Source organism: Ambystoma mexicanum, chromosome 11 (assembly GCF_040938575.1).
Source record: "Ambystoma mexicanum isolate Mex_15411 chromosome 11, UKY_AmexF1_1, whole genome shotgun sequence".
NCBI classification, from domain to species: Eukaryota; Metazoa; Chordata; class Amphibia; order Caudata; family Ambystomatidae; genus Ambystoma; species Ambystoma mexicanum.
Genome location: NC_090934.1, coordinates 1,467,109,472 through 1,467,135,554, shown reverse-complemented (window position 1 = coordinate 1,467,135,554; position 26,083 = coordinate 1,467,109,472).

Here is a 26,083-nt window from a genome sequence, read left to right as displayed (position 1 = left end):
TTAGCGCATTGTATCTGCAGACACAATTATTGACCAGGTAACACCACGTTTTTGAGAAATGCCTGGAAAATTGTCTAGCTGCTTTAGGGCATTATTCCGCAGCGATCAACAATCTTTGGAATTTAGCCGCCCGGCACCACAGGAGGGGTCGCCGGCGTTTACTATGTATTGGAAACATGGCATTGGAAGTGTAGTATTTAATGATATTTGGCACAGACAAACCAGACATGCCTCCGAACTTCAGTGGCTAATCAATGGTAGTTTTGAGATCCCTCGTGTTGAATACTTAGAGTCGGTCTTGTTAAAGAAAAAGGCCAGACCCGCAGCATTTGATGTTCTACAGAATTGGAAAAAAGAAGCGTTGCAGCAGCTTAAGAGTAGGGAAAAACATGCGCGCCGTCATAAAAGGAACGCTGAAAAGGCGTTGTTATATGATCAGGACAAACAGTCTGAGTCAGTTAGGAATATGGATAGGGCTTTCTCACTCGGTATTCAGAAAATCTATCCTTCTAAAGACCTTCATGTTTCTGACGAGTTTCTTGACAAATTGCTAAACGAGCGAAGGCCTGGTGCCTTTGCACCACCTCCGTATGATCCTCTTCCTGTTGCTTTGCCTCTTCCTACTTTTATTCCTGCTCTCCCTGCTCAACCTGTTGTTCCTATTTTTCCGGCTGTTGTTCCTCTGCCTACTCTACTACCTCTTCCCATTGCACCAGTAATAATACCTCTATTGAATCTGCCTGCACCTCCACTCCCGAGTGGTTCTGTACCGACTATAGTTGATCGGGGTGCGGGGTCGAAGGTTGTTACTCGTAATACTGTCCCTACAGATAAAAAGTGGGATTTGTTTGCATGGGCTAAGCATTGTATGGAGAGAGATGATCGAGCTAATGTTTTTGCCACACTGTCTAATGTGGATAATTTTCCTGAGAAAAATGTTTTTATTGAAGGTTTAGGGATTCATTTAAGCGTAATATGGGGTAAATAATGGGGATCTCCCACAAGGGCTGAGGGATTTGAATACTTTAGCACTATCAAGAGATACTGTGGAGAAAGTACATGAGCATGTCGAGAGGTTGTTTGAGTATAGGAGAGATTTGGAGAAGTTAAGGACTGAGGATGACGAAGAAGAGAGTATGTATGTACAGAAACGATTTCTTCCGTGTCGTAAATGGGCATCTGAGGAAGCACAAATTTGTACAAGAGATGCGATAAGATGGATTTCGTATTTATCGATAACTCCGGTTGAGGTATATGACACATATAGTCAATATACGCTAGAAATGCAGAGGAAGGTGATTCAGGTAATGGTAGAGTACCTGCAGGATGAATGTGTGAGGAAGAAGGTTAGTTGTCCCACAGAGTTACTGGGTATTTATAAGAGAGCTTTTCCACTTGACACTTCTTCGACTGCCTTAGCGCTCGACTTAGCTCTGTTGCTTAGTAAGCGTTCGGAGTTGCTTATATCTCAGTTGCCTATGAGAGAGGTACCTCTGACATTTGTCCCAAAAGTTGAGATTGCCGCTAATGCTGCAGCAGGTATAGCTGCTGCGGACATTCCCGCCCATTATGTATCGCAGTTTGTTCACGTCCCGTTTTCACGACAGGAAGTGAACACTATTAGGCAATCTATTCCCGACATTAGGAAAAATCCGACAGGATTCTATAAAGAGATAGAGTCCGTCTTGTAGTCCTCAGTGTTCACCCTAGGCGATATTGACTTGTTATTCCCTGTACTCCTGATTTTGTGGAAGCAGGTTAGAACAATAGATGATGCACCTGGGGTGGGAGATACGTGGGCTAATATACCTGGGCTTGACGGGGAAAGGCCAGCTGGTGAGAGACCGCCTCAGGTGATACTCACTTTGGCTGACAGAATCATTGCGAAATTAAAAACTATAATTCCCGAAAAAAGAATTATTTGGGACGAGCTTACGGCCTGTGTCCAAGGAAAATCTGAGGGTGCCACCGAGTTCAGCAAATCGGTTCGAACAAGTATTCTCGGACTTCAGTGGACAGGATTTAGGCACAGAGTCTGGGAAAAGGTTATTTGTGGACAAAATTGTGCGTGGTTTGCTGCCTGACATCCAGTCACAGATTATGTTTTCCGAGAGCGCTTGGCAGGCGAAATCCCAATCAGAAGTACTGCACATAGCTCAGTAGTACGAGAATCGTGTCAATAATGAAAAAGATAGAGTAGAAAAGAGAAAAGGAGACTTAAAGACTAAAGTATTGTTACAACAAATTGTTAGATGCCCCAGAGGGGGTGGTTCGCAGATTAGAGGTCAGTATGTTCCACAAGGGAATGTGCCCTTGGGGCCTGTGAACATTAACCAGTGTGCCTATTGTCGCCAGGAGGGTCATTGGCGTGCACAATGCCCCGTCCTTCGACAGAGGTCGAATAACACATTTGAGAGTATGGGTAGATGACCCAGAGGTCGCCCCGGGGTGGGGGACCCTGGTAGAGGTCAGTTTTCGCAGGATCCTCAGCAACCTTTTTCACAGGACAATCAGACTTCGAGTGTGGATACTAGAAACATATTTGATCACCCTACTGCTGCTTACCTCTCTGAGGAGCTTCCTTCTGATGATATTCTGTTTCGTTAGGATTGCCCGAAGCAGGGTTTGGAACCTACACCTATTCCCGTTAGTCAGAAAGGTCCCTACGTTGAAATGGTAGTGGGAAACAGGAAACATCAGTTCTTGATAGACACTGGAGCACAGAAGTGCTCCATTGATCATTCTCGGGTTCAAACATTCCACTGTCAGGGCAATCCAATGTCTCGGTAGGGTTTTCTGGCACACCAGTCATTTGTCCGGTTTCTTCGCCGGTACCTATTTCTTTGGGGCCCTCTACGGACCATTGTCCATTTCTTTTGACTTCGAATTGTGGAGAGAATTTGTTGGGGTTGAATCTGTTGAAGGAATTAAATGCGGTAATTCATTGTTCATCTGATGAGTGCGTTTGACGATTTCACCACAGCAGTTTTCTGTTTCACAATTTTTGACTAGACCTTTGCCACCAGAATTCAGTAATGTCCCGGAGTGCTTGTGGGCGGCTGACGACAATGATGTCGGTGTTCTACAGATTGAGCCTGTTGGAATAGTCTTGAAACATGGTATAAAGCTGCCACGTATCCCGCAGTATAAGATCTCGGTTGAAGGTGAGCGAGCTTTGAAGAGCATTGTTTCCGCTTTTGTGCATCATGGGGTGATTGAGATTATAGGAAGTTTGTGCAATAGTCTGATCTTACCCGTGTACAAAAAAGGCGATAATGCTATTCCGTTTCGTTTTACAATTGATTTGCGTGCCATCAATAGCGTTGTCGCTCCACAATTTCCAATTGTGCCTGATGTGACGACGATATTAACCATGATTCCAGATACGGCTACTTACTTTAGTGTTGTGGACCTGAAGAATGCTTTCTTCAGTATTCCTATACACAAGGACAGTAGAGATTTGTTCGCGTTCACCTTAGGGGGACGCTCGTCCACATTTACTCGTGCACCTCAAGGTTACACCGAGAGTCCTAGCATTTATAGTAGGGCCTTGAAAGAACAGCTTAATACTCTTGAATTACCCCCTTCTTGTACGCTGCTTCAGTACGTTGACGACTTGCTTTTAGCAGCAGATTCTGAGAGCTCTTGCAAAGAGGGCACTGTATTGTTGCTCATCCATCTAGCTAAGCATGGTCACAAAGCTTCGCTTAAAAAGTTTCAATATTGTTGCCAGGAGGTCGCCTATTTAGGCTACCTCCTGTCAAAGGAGGGATGAAGATTGACACCTGAAAGAATAAAACACATTTCTGGCATGTCTGTCCCAAATACGCAGAAGGAAGTCAGAGCCTTAATAGGTATGGCTTCTTACTGTAGGTTATGGATCCCGAACTTTTGACTAGTGATAAAACCGATGTTGGCTTTGACGAAGAAGGGCATTTCTTCGCCACTGCCATGGAAATCGGAACATCCACAATCATTTGAGCTTCTCAAGACTGCATTATGCTCTGCACCGGTTTTGGGTACACCAAATTACAACAAGGCCTTTGTGTTGTTTGTGCATGAATGTGATGGATGTGCTTTGGCTGTATTAACGCAGGAACATGGAGGGAAGAATAGGCCGTGCGGTTACTACTCTTCCGCCCTTGATCCTGTCGCATACGCTTTGCCAAGATGTTTGCAAGCTGTCGCTGCTGCTGCCGCGTCTGTAAAGCAGAGTGAGGGAATGTTCCTAGGCCATGATCTAACCCTGTTGGTGTCTCACTCTGTAGATGTTCTATTGAACAAAACCCAAACGCAACACCTCACTTCCGCATGATTGATGAGATATGAATTGATTTTGTTTGCTCCCCACATACAAATTAGGAGGTGTTGTGTTCTTAATCCGGCTGAACTCCTACCTTTCCCGCAAAATACTGTTTGCAGTGATGATGAGTCACATGACTGCCTGTATACTACTGAACAAGAAACGAAGGGCAGAACTGATCTTAAGGACACTCCTTTGGATAATGCGCAAGGGGAGCTATTTTGTGATGGCTCCTGCTTCAAACTTCCGGATGGTACATCCACAGCTGCTTATGCAGTCATTACATTAAGCACGGTTGTAGAGACCAAGCAAATTACACATAACTCCGCGCAGGCCGCAGAGATTATAGCATTAACCCGAGCTTGTGAGCTTTCCGAAGGGCTAACAGTGAATATATATATACTGACAGTATGCTTTTGGGGTGGCTCACAACTTTGGGAGACTTTGGTCAGGGAGAGGGTTTCTAACTTCACATGGGACCAAGATTCAGCATGGCCCCCTGAGAGTACAATTACTCTCGGCGCTCGCGCTCCCTAGTCAGTTAGCGATCATGAAATGCGCAGCGCACCGCAAGATCACAGATGATGTAGGGAAAGGGAATGCTTTCGCTGATCAGATAGCCAGACAAACTGCCACAGATCTTCGCACAGAAATGTATGCTCTAAGAGAAACTAGGGATGTCTATGTAATGGACGAGGATATTGGGTCTGTGGGGGATATCCAAGCTGATGTCACAATGGAAGAATCTAAGAAATGGGCTGAAGGCTTGGCGAAATTAGATGATGACGGGTGTTGGGTGGACACAGTTGAAGGGAAATGGTTACTTCCTAATGCCTACATAGTCATGATGGTCACTATGGCACACGGGCCCACACATGTGTGTGCTCAACAGATTACAAACATTTTAGAGAAAGTCTGGGTAAATGATAAGATTTCGAAAATTGCTCAGCATTATGTCCAAAATTGCATGATTTGCCTACAGCACAATGTGGGGAAGGGGACGGTAACTCAAAGGAGTAGCTTTGGGCCTCCTTCTGTCCCGTTTGAAGTGATTCATTTTGATTTTATTGAGATGGAGCAGTGCAATAGCTTAAAATATGTCCTTGTGGTCATTTGTGCCTTTAGTAAATGGGTTGAGGCTTTCCCTGTCAAAGATGCTACAGCCATGACCACTGCGAAAATTATGATAAAAGAGTACTTCCCTCGGTTTGGGTTGCCAAGAGTCATTTGGGCGGACAACGGTCCACATTTTGTTGCTGCTGTAATTTTACAGATATGTACGGCACTACATATTGATAAGCGATTTCATTCGGGTAGACATCCACAAAGTGCCGGGTTGATAGAGAGACATAACGGTATCCTAAAGAACAAACTCGCTAAAACGTGTGCCGGTATCAAATTAAAATGGCCAGACGCCCTACCGATCGTGTTACTAGCCATGCGCACTACCCCTCAAACTAAGACTGGGCTCTCTCCATTTGAGGTGGTGATGAGGAGGCCTGCCAATATTTGGGGCCTTCCGAAACCTAAAGCACTGAGAAGTGTTGAGAATGTATTGCTTTCAGACTACTGTAACCAGTTGACTAAAAATCTGTATTTCATTTATCATCAGGTACGATCAGCTTTACCTGTACGCTATGAGGGCCCAGGTCACAACATCCGGCCTGGAAGCTGGGTCCTGGTGAGAGCATACGAGCGGTCCTCTTGCCTCGCGCCTCGCTGGCGGGGACCATTCCAGGTCTTGTTGGTCACCCAAACGGCAGTGCAGTTGGCTGGAAAGAAGAACTGGATACACGCCACGCATGTCAAGAAACTTCCTCACCCAATGCCACACGTTACAGAAGAAACAGAACCCCTCACTAACGCTGCAATCGATGATCCTGAAGCAGCAAATAGCACTGTGAGTGAATCAGAGAATCTCTCTGAGCCGGTGGGGTTTGGGGAACAGTCCATTTTGTCTCCACACTCTTTGGAAAAGTCATTTCCGGAAACCATTGCTCCGAATTCTGCAACTTCCGTTGCCTCTGATACATTGCTTCCCTCAGGAAGTGACGTTACCTTATTTCCGGATCAAACAGTACCGGGAACCACCAGATATAATCTTCGGCGGAGAAAATAGACCTACGGCACGGTTCGACTGTGCATTCAAACAAAAAAAGGAAAAGATCATCAAGGGCTTGCTTTTGCCCAAATTTGACAAAGGGGGTTCTGTCGGCTAGGGTTGGGGAAGGACTAAGAAGCCGCGCGACCGGGGGGTCGCCAGCAACGAACATTGGGGTTTCCATCCGAAGACTATGATGCCTGCCATCGCTACTGCCCGTATTGGACTTGTAAATAAGGGGGTGACCAACTTGGACAATGAACAATGTGCCTGGGCCCCGAAAACGTATTGCTGTGTTTTGATGATAATAATTGGGTTTTTTATAGTAACTGCTTTAGGATTCTGGTACGTCGAGGAGATTTATCCTCTAGAGCCTCTTTTGCCGACTGAAATTGTACCTACTGTTTTTGCTCCTTTTGTACATTTGCATACTCTGTTACCTAGGGACTCTCAGCATAGACAGAAGTATCACAATAACACTATGATGTTGATCATGAATTAGACACATGCCATTTTTAACAAAACCAATTGTTGGGTCTGCTCGCATTTACCGCAACATGGGGATAAGGGGCTAGGTTGGTATATTCATCCTTTACCTTTGACGACTGCTTGTTATGCTTCTCTTAGAGCACTGTTCTTTGGCCGATGGAATGATAGCATCTCGGGGAATTTTGATGAACTTTCGCCTCATAATTTTGAAAAACGTGTTCTGACTCCCCTGGGATGCTCGCTTTTCGCAAATAGGAGTAAACTCAATGTTGCTTCAATTAGGCCTTCTGATAGACTATCTCGTCCTTTCCAATCTTTGGTTTCCTTTAAAATGGCTCCGATAGGCAATAAGGATGCCGTGCCTCCTTCTTACTCTGTTAACCATAGCCCCGATTCAGTTTCTTTCTTCATACAGAGGAATGGTACCCGGCCAATGGGAGATTTTAAAGGCTGTGCCAACGTTGCAAATTTGACTGGGGAAAACAGACCTTTGTATGTAGGCGAACCTGTCTATTTCGTTTGCGGTAGTGTAGCATTTCCATGGTTGCCCAGGGATTGTCAGGGAATCTGTTATTTAGTGATCCTGTTACCTGGGGTATTCATAGCAAGCACTTTGGAAGTTTCAAAGGCTCGTCCACGGCGGGACGAGAATGGTGATACCCCCGCACAAGTGATGGGAGATATAGCAAAATCAGTTGTGCCATTTTGGGGGCAGATAGCAAATTCCGAAGACATCAGGAGACTAGCGAGAGTACTGGAGAGAACCATCAACCGGACCACAAATATACTCTATAACATGACATTAGGGCAGAAAGCGATAAGATTAGTAGCACTGCAGAACCGGATAGCATTAGATGTCATTCTGGCTTACCGTGGTGGAGTATGTAAATTAGAGGGGTCCGCTTGCTGTGTTTTCGTACCAGACTCCTCCCCAACCATTTTCAAAGCAATTCAGAATCTGCACGTCCTTAGCTCAGAAGTGCATGTTCCCGAGGGGAACTGGAATCTTAGTGCTTGGTTTTGGGATTTCTTGCGATCTTGGGGTTGGAAGTTACTTTCAGTTTTGCTGATCATTTTGGGAGTTCTGTTATTCCTTTGTTGTTGTGTCCAATGTCTGCCTAGTATATGTTCGATGCTAGGGGAATGTTGTGCTCAGGCGATAGGTACGATGGGACATAAAGTATATGCCCCGGATAAAACTTCCAAGGAGTATGTGTTAAAAGAGATCATAGTGAACGACCTGATGGCCATAGATATCTCTGACAGTGATTCAGGGTGTATGGACGATGACGTATGGAGTTACTTGCAAGGAGATCAGAAGTAGTCTTAGCACTTGGCATAGGCCAAAAGGAGGGTTTGTCAAACTGGATATTAAATTATGCCTCCTATTGTAACGATTGTATGTATATTGACCTACGCTAAGTTGCTTAAAACTGTACGCGAATAACTCTCTATGGCAAGGTCTTGACCTTAGAAATTGATGTAGGCCGCCATCTTGAATCAAACCGCCATTTTAGGTTCTCTTGCTGTGTAAAAGTCACCCTGTACATCAAAATGGTGGACGATGCCATTCTCTTGGCTTTGCACACTGATTTCAGATTCTCTTTGGCATTCTCTTGGCTTTGCCACAACCTGTATTTCAGATTCTCCTTGGCATTGTCTTGGCTTTGCTACACTGATTTCAGATTCTCCTTGGCATTCTCTTGGCTTTGGCACAACGTGTATTTCACATAACTCAATTCGTGGTATTCACCTTTTTATACCACCTTGCTTTCACTTTGCTTATAAGTGTTCATCACCTGCTTTCACTTCTCGTGCTGTATTCACATGAGCTCATTACACATTTCAGTTAGTTGGGTAGTCAACAATGCTTGCAGCATTCACAAAAAGTATGTATAATACTTTGCATCGTTATCCAGCATTCCGTAATGCTTGTAGCACTCTCAGAGGTACTTATTACCATTTTCAGCTTTATTCTGTATTCAGTAATATTCATAGCACTCTTAAAAGTACTTATGCCAATTTGCAGCTTGTTTGGCATTCAACAGCATTGGATTGAATCATCCATAGCACTTGTTAATATTAAAGGTATTTGGGCCGCGCACCGACACCACCGGAGTGGTCCCCAGGCGCTCTGGCTGATCTGAAAAGGAGGGTGTGAAAAAAGGGACTCTGGGTGGTTAGTAGGGTGTAGTGCGAAAAGGGAAGTGAGAGTTGGGAAGTCCTGTTGGCAGCTTCAGGTTGGTTTGCACCCTTCGCTGAGCTTACGTGCAGTTTTCGGGTCGGTGTGAATTCCCAGGTGCTGTTGTGCCGGGTTATTGTTGTTAGTCTGTTGTTGCAATGTGGTAAAGTACATGCAGATTGCTGTGCAGAGAGATGGTTGTGCCAGTTTCTGTATGAGAAGTGTACGTGGAAAATTGAGGAGCTGGAGTTGGGTTTGCAGGTTTTCCTTCCCTCTTTGTCTTTGATAGTGGGAGAAAAGGCCTGGGTTTCACAGAATGGTAGACAATGAGAAAATACACCTAGATTTGAGATTCCTAGATGTTAATGTCAAAGGATATTTATACCGTGCACTATAACCACCGGAGTGGTCCTCTGGCAGATCTGAAAAGGATGAGGGTGGGGTGGGTTAGTGGAACTGAGCGGGAGAAGAGCAAGAGAGCTCTGATGTGCTGTTGGCAGCATCAGTTTGGTTAGCACTGTTCGCTGAGCTTAAGTGTGCTTTTCGGTTTGTTGCCGTCATGTGCTGTTGTGCAAGACTGTGTGGTTTGTTTTGTTGTTGTGGTGTAGTGAAGTGTGTGTGGTTTGTAATGATTCGAGTGTCCTGGTATGAGTGCTCCTTTCTCTTACACTCACCGGTCTGTTATCGCTTCTCTGGGCCTTTCGTTTGCTATTCCAATATGCCTTTTTACAGCCCTGGAGCGCCCCAGGTCTCTCAATTCGGCTTCTCTGCTTCTTTCAGCTCTGCCTGTTCCTGTGTAAACTCATGCTCAACCAGGATTCGCTCCAGCCAGTCCTTCTCGAGCATGCTCTACTTCGGCACGCCACATTCTCTCCTGGATGTCTCTCTCCAGAATGGTTCTCCCCAAAATGGTTCTCCCTTGCTGCTGGGCGGTCACTCATTTTATACACCTGGGATCTGTCAAGTGGTTTCAGGTGCAAGTCCTTCACTTTAGTTGCCGGACAATAATTAAGCCAATTAGTTGGACATGCCTTACTTTTACAACAGTTCTCCTCCACAGCCCTCTTCTTCTTCTCAGTACCAAAGTGGTGTGAATTAATGGAAGTGTGCATTACTCCCGGTTGCTTCTTCCTCGTCCCAGTCTTAAAGGGAAATGGCTGTGGGACACTTTGGGTGGCAGCAAGGGCCAAAGCCTGAGAATAGCCTGTAAAGGCAGGGGATACAGGGTTCCTTTTTATAAGGGAAAGGGGGATACAGTGTCTCACCCAAAGACATCCTCTCCCCACTCCCCAAGTTCCTTTCACCCAGGTGATCCTCACTCGCATATCCGCCTCCAGGGTCGGGATCCAAGAGCAATGGCCTTTCTCTGGCCACCTGAGAGGAGGACCATAGGGGTGTAGAAGTGAGGATGCCCTCAGGTTCCTCACACCACTTTATGAGGGTGTTAAAAAATAGAAAAAGTGGGCCATAGGCCAGGGACAACATAAAACAAACAGTAATATAAGAATCAGAAAACTGTTGACTTACAAAGGTAACATGAACCTATGGGGGCTAAGTCTGGGACAGCATATTCAATCTATGGGTTGCCTGCTCACTGACAGAGGCGTGCATGCTGGGTAGGTGAGGTGCTGCGGGTGGCACGCAGATACTGACAGATTGTGGCTTTGGCATAATAATCGAGCTCCTAATCGAGTGGACACTGGCAGGCCCACGCTGGATTCCGAGGGGTTGCAGGCAGATACTGCCAGAGATGGGCTCGGGCGGGATAGTAATACCTCATGCAAGCTAGGGGTTGGGCGGTCACTGAGGGAGGCATGCCATGGGTGGCGCTGTGGACAGGGACAGCATTTCACCAAAATGGCAGGGGTAGCAGAATGGACATCACATGACTCTTGACCTGCGATGACATCACAGGGAGTGATATCATTTGACCCCCCTTCCCAAGTGACATCACAGGAAGTGATGGTACACAACCTTTCGCCCCTTGACAAAACAGTGTAAGGAAGGCATGGTATCAAACAGTGAAGACAGACACAAGGGATCACAGTTCAAGGCTGTTTATTGAACTTGGTTGAATGCCTATCTAAACCTAAATCTAAGGATGGGGGCAAGCTACGACCATCAAATAATAATAATGCAGTCCTAGTCGAGTCTCTGTCAAAATCAAAAGGGCCTATACTAAAAGACGTATTGCCAATCCTTACCTCTAATAATAAATGGTGTGGGGAAAAGGTTTTATGTAAAAGAAAAGTGTTCGAGAAACAATAGGATAACTGAATACTTGGCTTCCCTTCCCCACGTTTTCAGCACGGTTAAGGTGCAGACTCGAGTTTCGAACACACTCTGGCTTCTCTTAGCAGGAGGATGCAGTTCAAAACACAAATATCTGGGCCTTCTGTGACAAAGTCTCTATACCAAATAAAAGTCTCTGGTTCCTGCAATGCCTGGAGTAGTGAACAAACACCAAAGGTTCCTCTCAGGTTCATATTTTCACATTCACAAAGTCTTTGGGTGTACTGTTCACACCGGGCCTCCCTCAGCCGGATCGGGCCGGTTACCTCCTTACAATTTCGTAGACTTCAACAGGCCTCCCTCAGCCGGGCTGAGACTTGTTGTCGCTCACACAATTACACTGTTCTGACTCACAAAAATTGAAGTTTTTTTACTGTGCCCAGGATTTTACTTGACCCAAACACTCCCTCCCAACATCAGTAAGTCACTAGTACAACATCTAAAGGCTCCAGTACTACCCTCCATAACATTGAGCCTCAGGTACTGTGGGATTGATGAGGCGAGTGGCGGTAGTGAGGGAAGAAATTGAATTAAACAAAACAATTTGGAACAACAGAGGCTGAGGGTCTTCTTCCCTAGCAAGACTCTTGTCAGTGTCCTTGTTTACTCCAGCCTCAACAATCAAAGTCTTCTGTAGGGATGGCTTCTCTCTTCTTTAACTTCCCTTTGTGTCTCCCTAATACGCCCAGCAATATTCCTCGGGGTCGGCTCCATTGTTGTCCTGCTGCAGCAATGAGACAAACCCAAAGACAGAGTGTATCCGTCTCATTGTCTTTTATGCCCCAATGTCCCTCTCCATGCCAATCATCATCTTTCAATTGGAGTTTATCTTGGAGGCCACTCCCTCTTTATCCGGCTTCCCAGTGTTTGTCTGGCATGATGCCTTCATGTCTGCAGCATCCGGTATTCCTGCGTCTTGTATGTGGAACTGACAGCTCCTGAGTGTCACACACTCACCCTCACCCCTCAGTGTTCCTAGTGTTCCCCCTGCCCGTTTTCACACCTCCACCCCATCCCGTCCTCTTGCCCGGTTCCTGGACTCACTTGTGCTTTCCCCGAGTTCCCATGTGCCACCGCGCATGGTTCGACATGCTGCCTACTCGCGGAGACGCCCGTTCCATTGGCATGTTCCTTGGCGATTGCGAGACCGGCTTCTTCCGCGTCACATGACCAGCATCCCCCGCTCACGTGTTTCTAAGTTACGCTCACGTGATGCAGTTACGACTCATGTGACCGGAAGGTAATAGGCAGCGCCAGTATTTAAACAGCCGCATCGCAACACTTCGGTGCTTCTCAGCTGTTTATTTGGACACCTGTTCGGCGCTACATTTATTCCTTCAGATTACTTGGACACTGACCTCGGATTACTCTACGGACTGCTATTGGATTTCCCCTGGCTTCTGGTTCTGCTTCATTGGATTCCTTGCTACGATTCACGGACTACCTTCTGGACATTCTACTTCCTTAATCCTTTGGTACTACGTTCTGCTCAGCTTCTTTGTCCGAACTCTGACAACAGCTGGGCCCGGCACATGCAGCTCAGTGACACCTACTGCCCTGCAAAAGGAAACTGCCTTGTTGGTTCCCGGAACCTCCTCTATAGGTGTAGCAGATACTCCACGGCCACTTATTGGTAAGACCGTTCCACTTCCTTGTTGTCTGGTTTGTTATTGCTGTTTTAGGCTTGTTACTTACTTGCTTTCTTTACAGTGGTTTGGGGTTCCCAGAGGTCCACGGTTCCGGAAGATCATCTCCCACCTGTGGCCTCAAAGGTTGTACAGAGAGTGATTTAGATTCTCTCTGTGCGGCACTTGTGGACAGAGGACTCTTCTGACTACACGACATTCAAGACACAACACTGAGTGATAGAGGTAAGCAGGGAACCTGCATTTCCGTCCGTGACAATTCACTCCTCTTGTAGGGGTGGTCATGCTGTTCAGTGAGCCGGCAATGTCGCCTGCATTTCTGCGGGTTTTCCTTCAGTGAGTCCATGGCGACTCCATTCCGCGTTGTGCCTGCTTTGAACTGCCCTCCAGGTCCAATGTATACAGCCCTTGTCACGGTGGGTTGCCCATCACCTCAGTTTGCCAGAGTACCTATAGATTGCCTATCGGGTTTCCCGTCTCAGTCTCACGTTCACCTCCCGAGGATCTGCTCTTCGTCAACTCCACAGCGTCCATTTGAGACCCTGGCCCAGGCGACCCTGCACCCTGCTAGGCCCACAAGGACACACGCACACAAGCACACACCTCAAATCCAGAGCTGTGCCAGTGGTTATACATTATTTGAAACCTTGCAGCCATCACCTTTCTGTTTTGCTTATTTGGCAAGTAACCCTTCGTTTTTTTCTGTTAGATAGGAGATAAACAGCAGCAGCAGCTCCATGCAGTGTTGCCAACTCCTCAGTAAAGAAAGTAGTTATTGGCTGTCCTTAAAGTAGCTAGAAGTAGCTAAATGACGTCATCGCCTAATTTGCATAATTGGCCATGTGCATGATGGGTGATTGCCGAGGGCACGGTTGTTATTGCTGATGTTCAACCTTGCTGGGGCAGCCAGCACCTTTGTTTCTTTGTGCAGTTGCTGACCCCTTCTACAGGCATGGAGCAATCGTCTTCCGTGAGTACTGAGCGAGCCACCATCTCACCTACCAACACCAGAGACCCTGCACATCAGAGCCCAGTGCCCATATCACTGCATATTTTCCTGCAACTCACCAAACGCATTGTTTGCGTGACCGTGTAGCAAATGCATTATGCAAATATGGGCAGCAGAACACATGCAAGCGGAATTACTAACATAGAACAACTGTGGTTCAATGTACTTAGTGTGCTAAAGTATAGCAAACTCCAAGAGCAACACTGCCCAGCCATGCAACATGCCAATAATGATGGAAGCAAGGCACGGCTAAACTCCATGTGCAATGATCCATGCCCACTGACAGCACCATTTGTGCTCTTTTAAGTCCCCACTGTTAGCTTCCTTCTCACCAGTTCCCAGATTTACATCGTCCACACTCCACAGCCACTTTAAACCCTCGCTAACAACTTTTCTAGGAGCCTTTCACAATCACCAAAAGAGGCGCAGAGCACTGCGGGCCAATGTAACATTACTTCTATTGTTTTGGAGACTTACACTTTTTTCTATTGGTTTGGAAATGTGTGTAAATGACGCAAGTCTCCAAACCAATAGAAAAAAGTGGCTAGATTTCCTGCTAGCCGCTTTCACCACAAAGTTGTTAGGGGGCCGTCATTTCTCGCTAAATATAGCGATAAAGTCGCCAAATTGGCAACACTGGCTCCATGGCATCACCCCTAGAAAAGGCCCATTTTATTATTTTCTTTGGTCCTTTAAATGTTGCTTAATGCCAGTATCCTGGGGCTTCTAAGCAATGGAACAGGAACTGAACCCATGTTGCACTGCATTCGCCTGTTCCCAAAGCAAGTGTGTTGCCCCTGAGTTATCCTTCTAAATATATATTTTTTTTGCTTGAGGAAGCAATGGATGGTTTATTTCAAAAGGCAGAGAGCAACTTCATGTACATTAATTATCTCACGTTGCATATATCTACAGTGTGCCTGTGATGCAGGTCTGGCAGATCTGGGTCAGGGCACACAGCGCCCGGGCAGGGCAGGTGCCAGAAGCCACTGGGGCACACCTCTCTCATCACAGGCCCTGTGGCTCACGGGATGTACAAAGCAGACGAGAAACATTGATGAGATTTGCGTTCATGCTGTGCTGTCACTGTGGGCTTCAGGATGCTCTGACCCATTCCCAGCGAGCTAGACCTAGCCCATATATCCGTTGTGTTGCTACAGTACTGGGTATGAGCTACACAGACCGCCCCACCTCTGAATCCAACAATTCAGGCATTCTTCACTAATGGACTGCCAACCTGCTAGTGATGGAGGCTTCATGGTTTTTCCTGCATCCCTGTTATTTCTCCAGCTAATGAGATCTAGATTCTGAGTGAAAAAAGCTGTGGTACATTCTCAGACTCAACAGGCTTGATGACAAGCTCAGTACCCCTCTCACTAGCCCACTCCTCACCTGAGACTTCAGTAAGGTCTTCCTCGGTTGAAATCTCCTTTCTTCTCTCTCTCCAGGATTTACTTGTCTTCTTCCTTTTCTTCTTTCCTTTCTGCTTGAAGAGATAGGGTCAGGCTCCCCCGTAGGCCACTTTGCCTAGTAAGCAGTTTGCCCGGCAGCGGGGACTCCGGGGAGCCCGCCCCAGACCAAGGAAAAGCGAATGCTAAAAAACCCTGGAGATGACAATTGAGTAGGTTCAGGCTGATGACAGTCCTTGGTAGAATCCAAATCACGGGCGTGGCAAATCAGTGACTTCAGTGGATGCACTACGAGATCCAGCATGCAACTGGAAGAAGTCTTATTGAAGTAAGATCCAGCGGAATATAACTGAAACAGTCTGAACTGGCAGAACACCCTACGTGAAGTATGTTCGCTCGGAGGGTAGCTGGTGGACCACAAGAATCCAAATCGGAAAGCACAGAGGCACTGTGCGGAACGCGGTGAGGACAGGAAGCAAAGAGTCGTTCCACACGAGACGTGGATGACAGGAAGCAAGGAGGGCTCCGCGCTTACCAGGAGACAGCTGGAAAGCAGAATACCAAGCGAAACACGGGGAAGTCAGGAGAAAGGTAAGAAATAAGAGGAATGCAGACTAAAGAGGGCGAAGTCGAACAGAAAGCTGTTCAGCAACACAGCGTCGGAAACCTGAAAGAGTTACAACGCGCCGAACTGTGAATCAGGTGGATGTAAATAATAATCAGCGGCCACCATGCTGGAAAACTAGACCGCTGATCTCCGTTCCATGAGATGCGTGTTGGAACAGTCAGAAGGTCCTCCATCGATCCCATACCCTCCAGGGTCAGATCATGACACACATTTATCTGCACTTACAACCACCTTTGTCAGATGCAACACAGATATCTGTTCTTTGCACTGCCTATTGCCAGAGCTGTGCTGGGGTGCGATAGTTGAGCCAGAGTTCAAGTGGACGGTGTGTCAGGGGCATGCTGTGTGGGTGGAGTAGGAAGGAGGTGGCTGGCAGATACTGCCATGTCTGGTCTGGTCCCAGTAATATGTTTTGTGAGCTAGGGGGTTGGACAAACACTGTCAGGGACATGCTGGCTGGGCCGAGTAGGCTGGCAGATATTGCCAAGGCTGGGGTGGGATAGTAATATCTCAGGCGTGGTAGGGGGTTTAGCAGACACTGGCAGGGGCATGCTGGCTGGGTGTTATGATGAGTTGGTGGCAGGCCTGACAGGAGCGGAATAAGGGAGCTAGGGGTTTGGCAGACGCTGGCAGGGGAACCCTTGCGGTTGGCAGACAGGTACTGCCAGAGCCAGGCAGGAATAGCGAGCTAGGGGTCGGGTGGACGCTGGCAGGGGTATACTGGCTGGTTGGGTAAGGGGCGACGGGGTGGCAGGCAGATACCTCCAGAGCTGGGGTTTGACCAGGCACTGACATGGGCGTGCTGGGTGAGTGGTATAGGGAAGGGGTGGTAGGCAGGTAGTGCCAGATCTGGACTGGGCCAGGTAGTGGCATCACATAGCATTGTTCCTAAGTACACTATGAAAAATATGGTTATGATATCACTGTAATGTGATATACATTTCATACAAGAATGGATCACTAGATGTATCGTTAATATCAGTTACTGTGAATGCAAGTAGACATCCAAGGCCAAATGATAATGATGTGTTATTATATACCACTTTTGCTTAAGCGCTTTCTATAGACCAAATATACATACAATATCACCAAACCTGTGTTGGTACTCATTTATCAACCTCAGAAGGATGAAAGGCTGAGTTGGCCTTGCCGGGATTCGAACCTGCAACCTGCAGATCACACACACATTGCAGCAGCAAGCGCTCAACCCGCTGGGCTATCTTACCGGCTATAGCTGTCTTATTGGCTATAGTAAATTGAGCAATTACATATCTGAATGTTCTCAAAGTCAGAAAGCAAATTACACTCTGTGGAGGATACCATTAAACTGGTAACTGCGATTTAACGGCAGGCCAGTTCAGCTGCAGGTCTAGTGTAAAGTTGGCCACAGGTCAAGCCTGCGTGGATCTACTTTTCATGCTTAAGAGGTTGGCAAAATACACACCATTGGGAAGGTTCTGCAAGGGAGGCATGGTATCACAAGTAGACACTGACACAAGAATTGCACGTTTTAAACCCTTTATTATTAAATTCAAGGGGGTTGGAAAAACTCCTATCTGCCCCTATAACTAAGATGGGAATAATCTCGGCCATCAAATAATAAAGAAACAGTCCTAGTCAGTTTTAGTCCAACAATAAAGGTCTCTACTAACAAAAACCTAATGCGTGCCCTTACTCTAATACATATCCCTACATCACATTAGAGTGTATCTACAAAAGGAACCATAAGTGGTGAAACAAAATGTCAGAATGGCACAATAAATCAAGCTTTCTTCATATTCCACACTATAGGTTCCCCTCAGTCGGGCTCAAATCTCCTTTCGTATTTTGATTACACTGTCAAAGACTTTCCAAACTGGGAGGATTTTCGCTCTCACCTCCACATGACCACCTCGACCCTTCTTTCTTTCTTTACTTCCACTTTCTATATTTTCCATCAGTTCCAATGTCTTTTGAAATGAAATACTTGTTACGTATGACTTGCTTTTCAAACGGGGTCTCCCTCAGTCAGGCTCAGAACCCTCATTTTACTTTCACACACGGGTCTCCCTCAGTCGGGCTTGGACTCTCCTTTTACTTTCACACATGGGTCTCCATCGGTTGGGCTCGGACCCTCCTTTTACTTACACACATGGGTCTCCATCGGTCAGGCTTGGACCCTTCTCTTGCTTTTCACACAGGTCTCCCTCAGTCGGGCTCAGACCCTCCTTTTGCTCTCTTGTCAGATTCAACAAAACAAAATTCAACTGTTTGTGAGCTTTTCACTTAACGCTCATCATCTCTCACTTCCCGCTACCTCTACAGCTTTAAAACATTTCACAGAGACTTTCGATTGGGCAATCTCATTTCTCCGGACCACTCTGTGTCAAAAACACCATAAGAGAGGGAAGTATCGACACTCTCCCCCGAACCATAGAAGCCAAATGAAGTCGACCCTCCACCCGTGGTTGGCACAGATACCTGATATTAAAATACAGGATACCACGTGGCAGCCAATGGGGAGAAGAGGGTTAGGGAGAGGTTGTGGACGGGGAAGGGGAGGTTAAGGGAAACCGGATAGAGGTTTAGGAAACACCTACAGTGGATAGGATAGGGGGAAACACCGGGAAAAAACCCTACACTGTCTAATAAGTAGCTAGTAAACCATGACACATAACACACACATAGATCACAAAATATGCCCCCTTAATACAGGCTGAATAAGGACCTTATCTAGTGTAATTGTGATCTCTAATAGCCCCTTGATACAGGCACATGTAGTAATTACCAGGACATAGAATACATGTATGCAAGCGTAAATGAAACAAACTCGTGGGATATGATTCCCGACATGAAGAACATGACACATGGCCCTTTGGGCAAGCAGAAGCAACATAAAAATTCATAGAACATGTAGGACCAAAGGTGTGAGTTCAACACCAACGGAAATGGATTCAAACAAACATATACACTGAGGGAGCAGCCTAATGCCACGCTGTGTGTGGTACGTCCTGACCGCTTATTCCCTCCATAGTAGAAACATTCAGTAATCCCTAAACATGAACTAATCAAAGTGTTCGGCCCATATGATATGCTCCTCCAAGTCTTTCATATGCAAACATTGCCCAACGTTAACACACGGAAAGCAACAAAATCATTGAGCACTTATCTGTGCGTCTGGGAGACTCGCAAGCCGTCCCAGACGAGAAATGATGACGCCTTGATAGAAGAGAGCGAGGCCCCGTTCACAGAGTCAGCGCCGGTATGGGAGCGGAGCCTGAACGAAGCGACGCAAGTCCTCCTTGTACTTCCTGTGCTTCACCACTCGTTCTTTCTAGGACCGCGTAGTTCACCATGTACTGCTGAGATCACATACCCGGAATCCTGATGTAAGGCGTGCGCGGACCGCACAAACCTCTGGCATGGCTTCGCCTTGTGAAACAATAAGCCACCCCTGCAGTGCGCCATTGGCCCGTGATAAACTGTTGTTAATTACTGACAGCTGGCCAACGCACACAGCAAGGACTACGAATGGACAAGGGGCTGCTGGGAATTGTAGTTTATCCAGCCCATTCAAAGCTCTTTTCAGATTTAAACACCTCTTTCGCCTCCACCACCCCATATTCCTGACACTCTGCTACTTTGTATTTCGTAGTCACAGTTCTTAACAACTGATTCACTTTCTCTCGCAGCTTATCGCTGTTCGTGTAACCTTACTTCCCTTGGATACTGTCACAAGCATTTCAATTAAACACAGACCAGGCTTTCTTTGCTTCCCTCAACTCACCGGTCGTGTTAAGATGCTTTCCGTCTTTCGTGCCTTTGATGTAGCAGTCAAGGTTGGTACACTGTCGCTTCTGTGCCTTCCCAACTCTGTCGTTCACACGGGAGGGTGGTTGGTAACCTTGTAGCACTCGGAAGACTCTTTCCCTCTTCTAGCAGAGCTGTTATGCGCAGCCCTCACGGCCTTTCAGAAATAACAATCTCTTGTCAGGGAGGTCTCTGGCTTCCTGCTCCTTCAGATTAACCCCTCAGTTTGTCGCTCTCCTTTGCCTGGCTCACCCTATCCCTGGGGGCACTGCTCCTTCTCGTGCACCGCCTTGCCCAAAGTGTGTCTCAGTGTTCCACCTTTTAACCATGTGGGGAGAGTTAATAGGTATTAGGTGTGTGTGATCAAATTCAAGTGCCTGACCCTGCCTGATCTTGTTAGAGGGACATGTCCAATGTATTGCATGGGTGGTAATCCTTTCAGGCTTAGACCTCCTCTTCCTCGGCTCTGTGTTTATGTAGGAAAGGGGGGGGGATCTGGGAAGTTGGAATATCCCATAAAATAGGATTGGATAGTGGTATTGAAAAGGGGGGGGAGACTGCGTCTCACCTTCGGGTGTCCCTCACCCATTCCCCGAGGAACCCTCACCCAGGTGATCCTCCTGCATTTGTCCACCCCTGGGGTTTTGATCCAAATGCAATGGCCGTGCCCTAGCCATCTGGGTAAGGGATCCCCAGGATCTGAGCAATGAAACACCCTCTGATTTTTCACAGTTCATAACTGCGTATTTAAGAATTTAGAGTAGTACAGGGAAAGCAGCACACTCACACGGCATCCCGTACTGTGGGCACTTGTTACCTCATACATGCAAACAAACATCCTGAACAGTATGCCATGGAGATAGGAAAGACAGACACATTATAGCAAAGCATTAATTGTGGCACAATGAAATCAAGGGCCACTTTATGTGCTATGGTCCAACATGTCCACACTGTAGACAAGCTTTTAGGCATAAGAATGTTGCCAAGTGACCGAGGACACTGAGATGGAATGTCTTGTGATGATCCTAAGAGACGTCAGAAAGACATTCTATAACAGCAACTTGCGAAAAGAAAAATACATAGTTCAAAATTGATGCTTATTCTACTCTAAATGCTTTTTGGATGTTTTTGTCTGCATTGTAAATTTGAGGTGTTTAAGAACAAACAAAATCAGTGACTCACCCCCTGAAGTGTGCCCAAAATCAACCTTCAATGAGTCTAGCAATTATTGTATAGAATTCCAGAAAGACAAATTATTTGTTATTCCTATTCTTTCTTATTTAGGGTCACTGCTTAAAGTGTTACACTTGTGGAACCCCCTGTTTTTTAAGAGGCCACAGCCCAGGAGTTTCCGTTTACTCAATAGGGATAGCAAGGGAGACCACAGGGGTGGCAATGGAGACCGCAGGGGTCGCATGTGCCACCCCTGGCAACCCCAAATTATGTCCATGGGCTGGAGCAGTGGAACAAGGGGTTGGTTGGGCGCCGGCACCGGCATGCTGAGTGGGTGGTATAAGGAAGGGGTAGTTGGCACTGCATTGGTGGGGTAGTCGAGCTGGTGGCTGGGCGGGTAGCAGCGGTGACGTGCTGTGTGAGTGGTATAGGGAAGGGGTGGTAGGCAGGTAGACCCAGAGCTGGACTGGGGTGGCTTGGCGGGCTAGGGGGTTGGATAGACACTGGCAGGATTGTACTGGGGTTGGGTGGTTGCTGACAGGGAAGTGCCGGGTGGGTGGTATAGCTTGGGGGTGGTATAGGGAAGAGGTAGCAGGCACTGCCTGGCTGGGGTAGTTGGGCTGGGGGCCAGTCTGGTGCCAGCAGGGGCATGCTGGGTGGGTGGTACAGGGAAGGGGTAACAGGCACTCGCTGGCTGGGGTAGTGGAGCTAGGGGCCGGTTGGGCTCTGGCAGAGTTGTGCTGGGTGGGTGGTATAGGGAAGGGGTAGCTGGCACTGCTTGGCTGGGGTAGTCGGGCTAGGGGCAGGTTGGGTGCCGGCAGATGCATGCTTGGTGTGTGGTATTATGGAAGGGGTGGCAGGCAGGCCCTGCCTGGGGTAGTCGAGCTTGGGTGTCAGAGGGAGGCTATCAGGAGAGTGCTAGGTGGGTGGATTAGCTAGGGGGATGTATAGGTAAGGGTTAGCTGGCACTGCCTAGCTGGGGTAGTTGGGCTGGGGAGTGCTGGGTGGGTTGTATTAGGGAAGTGGCAGGGAGGCACTGCATGGGGTAATTAAGCTAGGGTGTTGGAGGGACGCTGCCAGGGGGTGCTGGGTGGGTGGTATAGGGAGGGGGTAGCAGGCACTGCTTGGCTGGGGTACTCAGGCTAGGAGCAGTCTTGCACCGGCAAGGGTTGTGCTGGGTGGGTTGTATAGGGAAGAGGTAGCAGGCACTGCCTGGCTGGGGAAGTTGGGCTGGGGGCCAGTCTGGCGCCGGCAGGGGCATGCTGGGTGGGTGGTACAGGGAAGGGGTAACAGGCACTCGCTGGCTGGGGTAGTGGAGCTAGAGGCCGGTCGGGCTCAGGCAGAGTTGTGCTGGGTGGGTGGTATAGGGAAGGGGTAGCTGGCACTGCTTGGCTGGGGTAGTCGGGCTAGGGGCAGGTTGGGTGCTGGCAGGGGTTGCGCTGGGTGGGTTGTATAGGGATGGGGTAGAAGGCACTGCTTGGTTAGGGAAGTCTGGCTGGAGGCCAGTTGGGCACCGGCTGAGGTGTGCTGGGTAGGTGGTATTGTGAGGGGGTGGCAGGCTGCCTGGGCTGGGGTAGACAGGCCAAGGGGTTGGAGGGACGCTGCCAGGGGCATGCTGGGTGGGTGGTATACTGAGGGGGTAGCAGGCACTGCCTCCCTAGGGTAGTTGAGCTAGGGGCGTGCTGGGTGGGCGGTACTAGAGAAGGGGTAGTCGAGCTAGGGAGTTGGAGGGACACTGCCAGGGGTGTGCTGGCTGGGTGGTATTAGGGAAGGTGCGGCAGGCAGGCTCTGCCTGGGATAGTCGAGCTGGGGGGTTAGAGGGTCGCTTCCAGGGCGTGCTGGCTGAGTGGTATTAGGGAAGGAGTGGCAGGCAGGTCCTGGCTGAGTTAATTGAGCTGGGAGGTTGGAGGGACTCTGTCAGGGGCGTGCTGGCTGGGTGGCATTAGGGCAGTGGTGGTAGGCAGGCCCTGCCTGGGGTAGTCGAGATGGGGGCTAGAGGGATGCTGCCCGGGCTGTGCTGGGTGGTGGTATTGTGATGGGATAGCAGGCACAACCGGCCTGGGGTAGTCGAGCTAGGGGGTTGGAGGGACGCTGCCAGGGGCATGCTGGCTGGGTGGTATTAGGGAAGGGGCGGCAGGCAGATCCTGCCTGGGGTAGTCAAGCTGCGGGGGTTACAGGGACGCTGCCAGGGGCATGCTGGCTGGGTGGTATTAGGGAAAGGGTGGCAGGCAGGCCCTGACTGGGGTAGTCAAGCTAGAGAGTTGGAGTGGGGTGCTGGGTGGGTGGCATTAGGGAAGGGGTGGCAGGCAGGCCCTGCCTGGGCTAGTCGAGCTAGGGGGTTAGAGGAACGCTGCCAGGGGGGTGCTGGGTGGGTAGTATAGTGAGGGGGTAGCACAGGCCCTGGCGGGGGTAGTCGGGCAAGGTGGTTGGAGGGACGCTGGCTGGCTGGGTGGTACTGAGAGGGGTGTCACAGGATCTGCCTGGGGTAGTCAAACTAGTGGATTGGAGGTGCGTGCTGAGTGGATATTAGGAAAGGGGTTCCAGGCAGGACCTGCCTGGGGTAGTCTAGCTAGGCGGTTAGAGGGACGCTGCCAGGCCCATGCTTAGTGGGTGGTATTGTGAGGGGATGGCACAGGCCCTGCATGGGGTAGTCGAGCTGGGGGGATGGAGTGGAGGCACAGGCACTGCATGGGGTAGTCAAGCTAGGGGGTTGGAGTGACGCTGCCAGGGGGGTGCTGCGTGGGTGGTATAGTCTGGGGGTAGCAGGCACTGCTTGGCTGGGGTACTCGGGCTAGGGGCAGTCTTGCACCGGCAGGGGCTGTGCTGAGTGGGTTGTATAGGGATGGGGTAGAAGGCACTGCTTGGTTGGGCGCCAGCTGAGGTGTGCTGGGTAGGTGGTATTGTGAGGGGGTGGCATGCTGGCTGGGCTAGGGTAGTCAGGCTAAGGGGTTGGAGGGATGCTTCCAGTGGCATGCTGGGTGGTATACTGAGGGGGTAGCAGGCACTGCCTCCCTAGGGTAGTTGAGCTAGGGGCATGCTGGGTGGGAAGTCCTAGGCAAGGAGTAGTGGAGCTAGGGAGTTGGAGGGACGCTGCCAGGGGCATGCTGGGTGGGTGGTATACTGAGGGGGTAGCAGGCACTGCCTCCCTAGGGTAGTTGAGCTAGGGGCATGCTGGGTGGGAAGTCCTAGGCAAGGAGTAGTGGAGCTAGGGAGTTGGAGGGACACTGCCTGGGGCCTGCTGGCTGGGTGGTATTGTGAGAGGTGGCACAGGCACTGTCGGGGTAGTCGAGAGGGGTGGTTAGAGGGACGCTGCCAGGGCTGTGCTGGGTGTTGGTATTGTGAGGGGGTAGCAGGAATACCTGCCTGGGGTAGTCGAGCTAAGGGGTTGGAGGGACGCTGCCATGGGCGTGCTGGCTGGGTGGTATTAGGGAAGGGGTGGCAGGCAGGCACTGCTTGGGGTAGTTGAGCTGGGGGGGTTAGAGGGTCCCTGCCAGGGCGTGCTGTATGGGTGGTATCAGGGAAGGAGTGGCAGGCAGGCCCTGCCTGTGGTAGTTGAACTGGGGGGTTGCAGGGACTCTGCCAGGGGCGTGCTGGGTGGGTGGGATTAGGGAAAGGGTGGCAGGCAGGCCCTGCCTGGGTTAGTCGAGCTAGGGGGTTGGAGGGACGCTGCCAGGGCAGTGCTGGCTGGGTGGTATTGTGAGAGGTGGCACAGGCCCTGTCTGGGGTAGGTAGTCGAACTAGTGGAATGGGGGGGCGTGCTGGGTGGGAATTAGGGAAAGGTTGGCAGGCAGGGCCTGCCTGGGGTACTCTAGCTAGGTGGCAGGCCCATGCTTGCTGGGTGGTATTTGAGGCGGTGGCAGGCCCTGCCTGGGGTATTCGAACTCCGGATGTTAGAGGGACATTGCCAGGGCCATGCTGGGTGGGTGGTACGGTACTCGGGCTGTGGCTGTCTGGGTATGTGGTATAGTGAGGGGGTAGCAGGCACTGCATATCTGGGGAAGTCGAGCTAGGGGGTTGGAGGGGCATGCTGGGTGGGTGGTATTAGGGAAGAGGTGGCAGGCAGGCCTGCCTGGTGTAGTCGAGCCGGGGATTGGAGGGGTGTGGTATTGTAGCTAGGGGGCTGGAGGGGACGCTGCAAGGGCCGTGCTGGGTGGGTGGCACAGCTGCTTGGCTAGGGTATTTGGCCTGGGGCTGTGCTGAGTGGGTGGTACAGCTGCTTGGCTGGGGTACTCAGCCTGGGGCCGTGCTGGGTGGGTGGTACAGCTGCTTGGCTAGGGTACTCGGCCTGGGGCCTTGCAGGGTGGGTGGCACAGCTGCTTGGCTAGGGTACTTGGCCTGGGCTGTGCTGGGGGGGGTGGTACAGCTGCTTGGCTAGAGTCCTCAGCCTGGGGCTGTGCTGGGTGGGTGGCACAGCTGCTTGGTTAGGTACTCGGGTTGGGCCCGTGCTTGCTGGGTGGGTGGCACATCTGCTTGGCTACGGTCTCGGCCTGGGGCCTTGCTGCTGGGTGGTGGTAAAGTTGCTTGGCTAGGGTACTTGGCCTGGGTGGGTGGCACAGCTGCTTGGCTAGGGTACTTGGCCTGGGCCTATGCTGGATGGGTGGCACAGCTGCTTGGTTAGGGTGCTCAGGCTGGGCCCTTGCTGTGTGGGTGGCACAGCTGCTTGGCTAGGGTACTCGTCCAGGGTGGGTGGCACAGCTGCTTGGCTAGGGTACTTGGCCTGGGCTTGTGCTGGGTGGGTGACACAGGTGCTAGGCTAGGGTGCTCGGCCTGGGGCTGTGCTGGGTGGGTGGCACAGCTGCCTGGCTAGGGTACTCGGCCTGGGTGGGTGGCACAGCTGTGGCACAGCTGCGTGGCTAGCAAACTCTGGCTGGGCCGTGCTGGGTGGGTGGTACAGCTGCTTGGCTAGGGTACTCGGCCTGGGGCCGTGCTGGGTGGGTGGCACAGCTGATTGCCTAGGGTACTGGGGCTGGGCCCCTGCTTGCTGTGGGGGTGGCACAGCTGCTTGGCTCAGGTACTAGGCCTGGGTGGTGGCACAGCTGATTGGCTAGGGTATTTGGCCTGG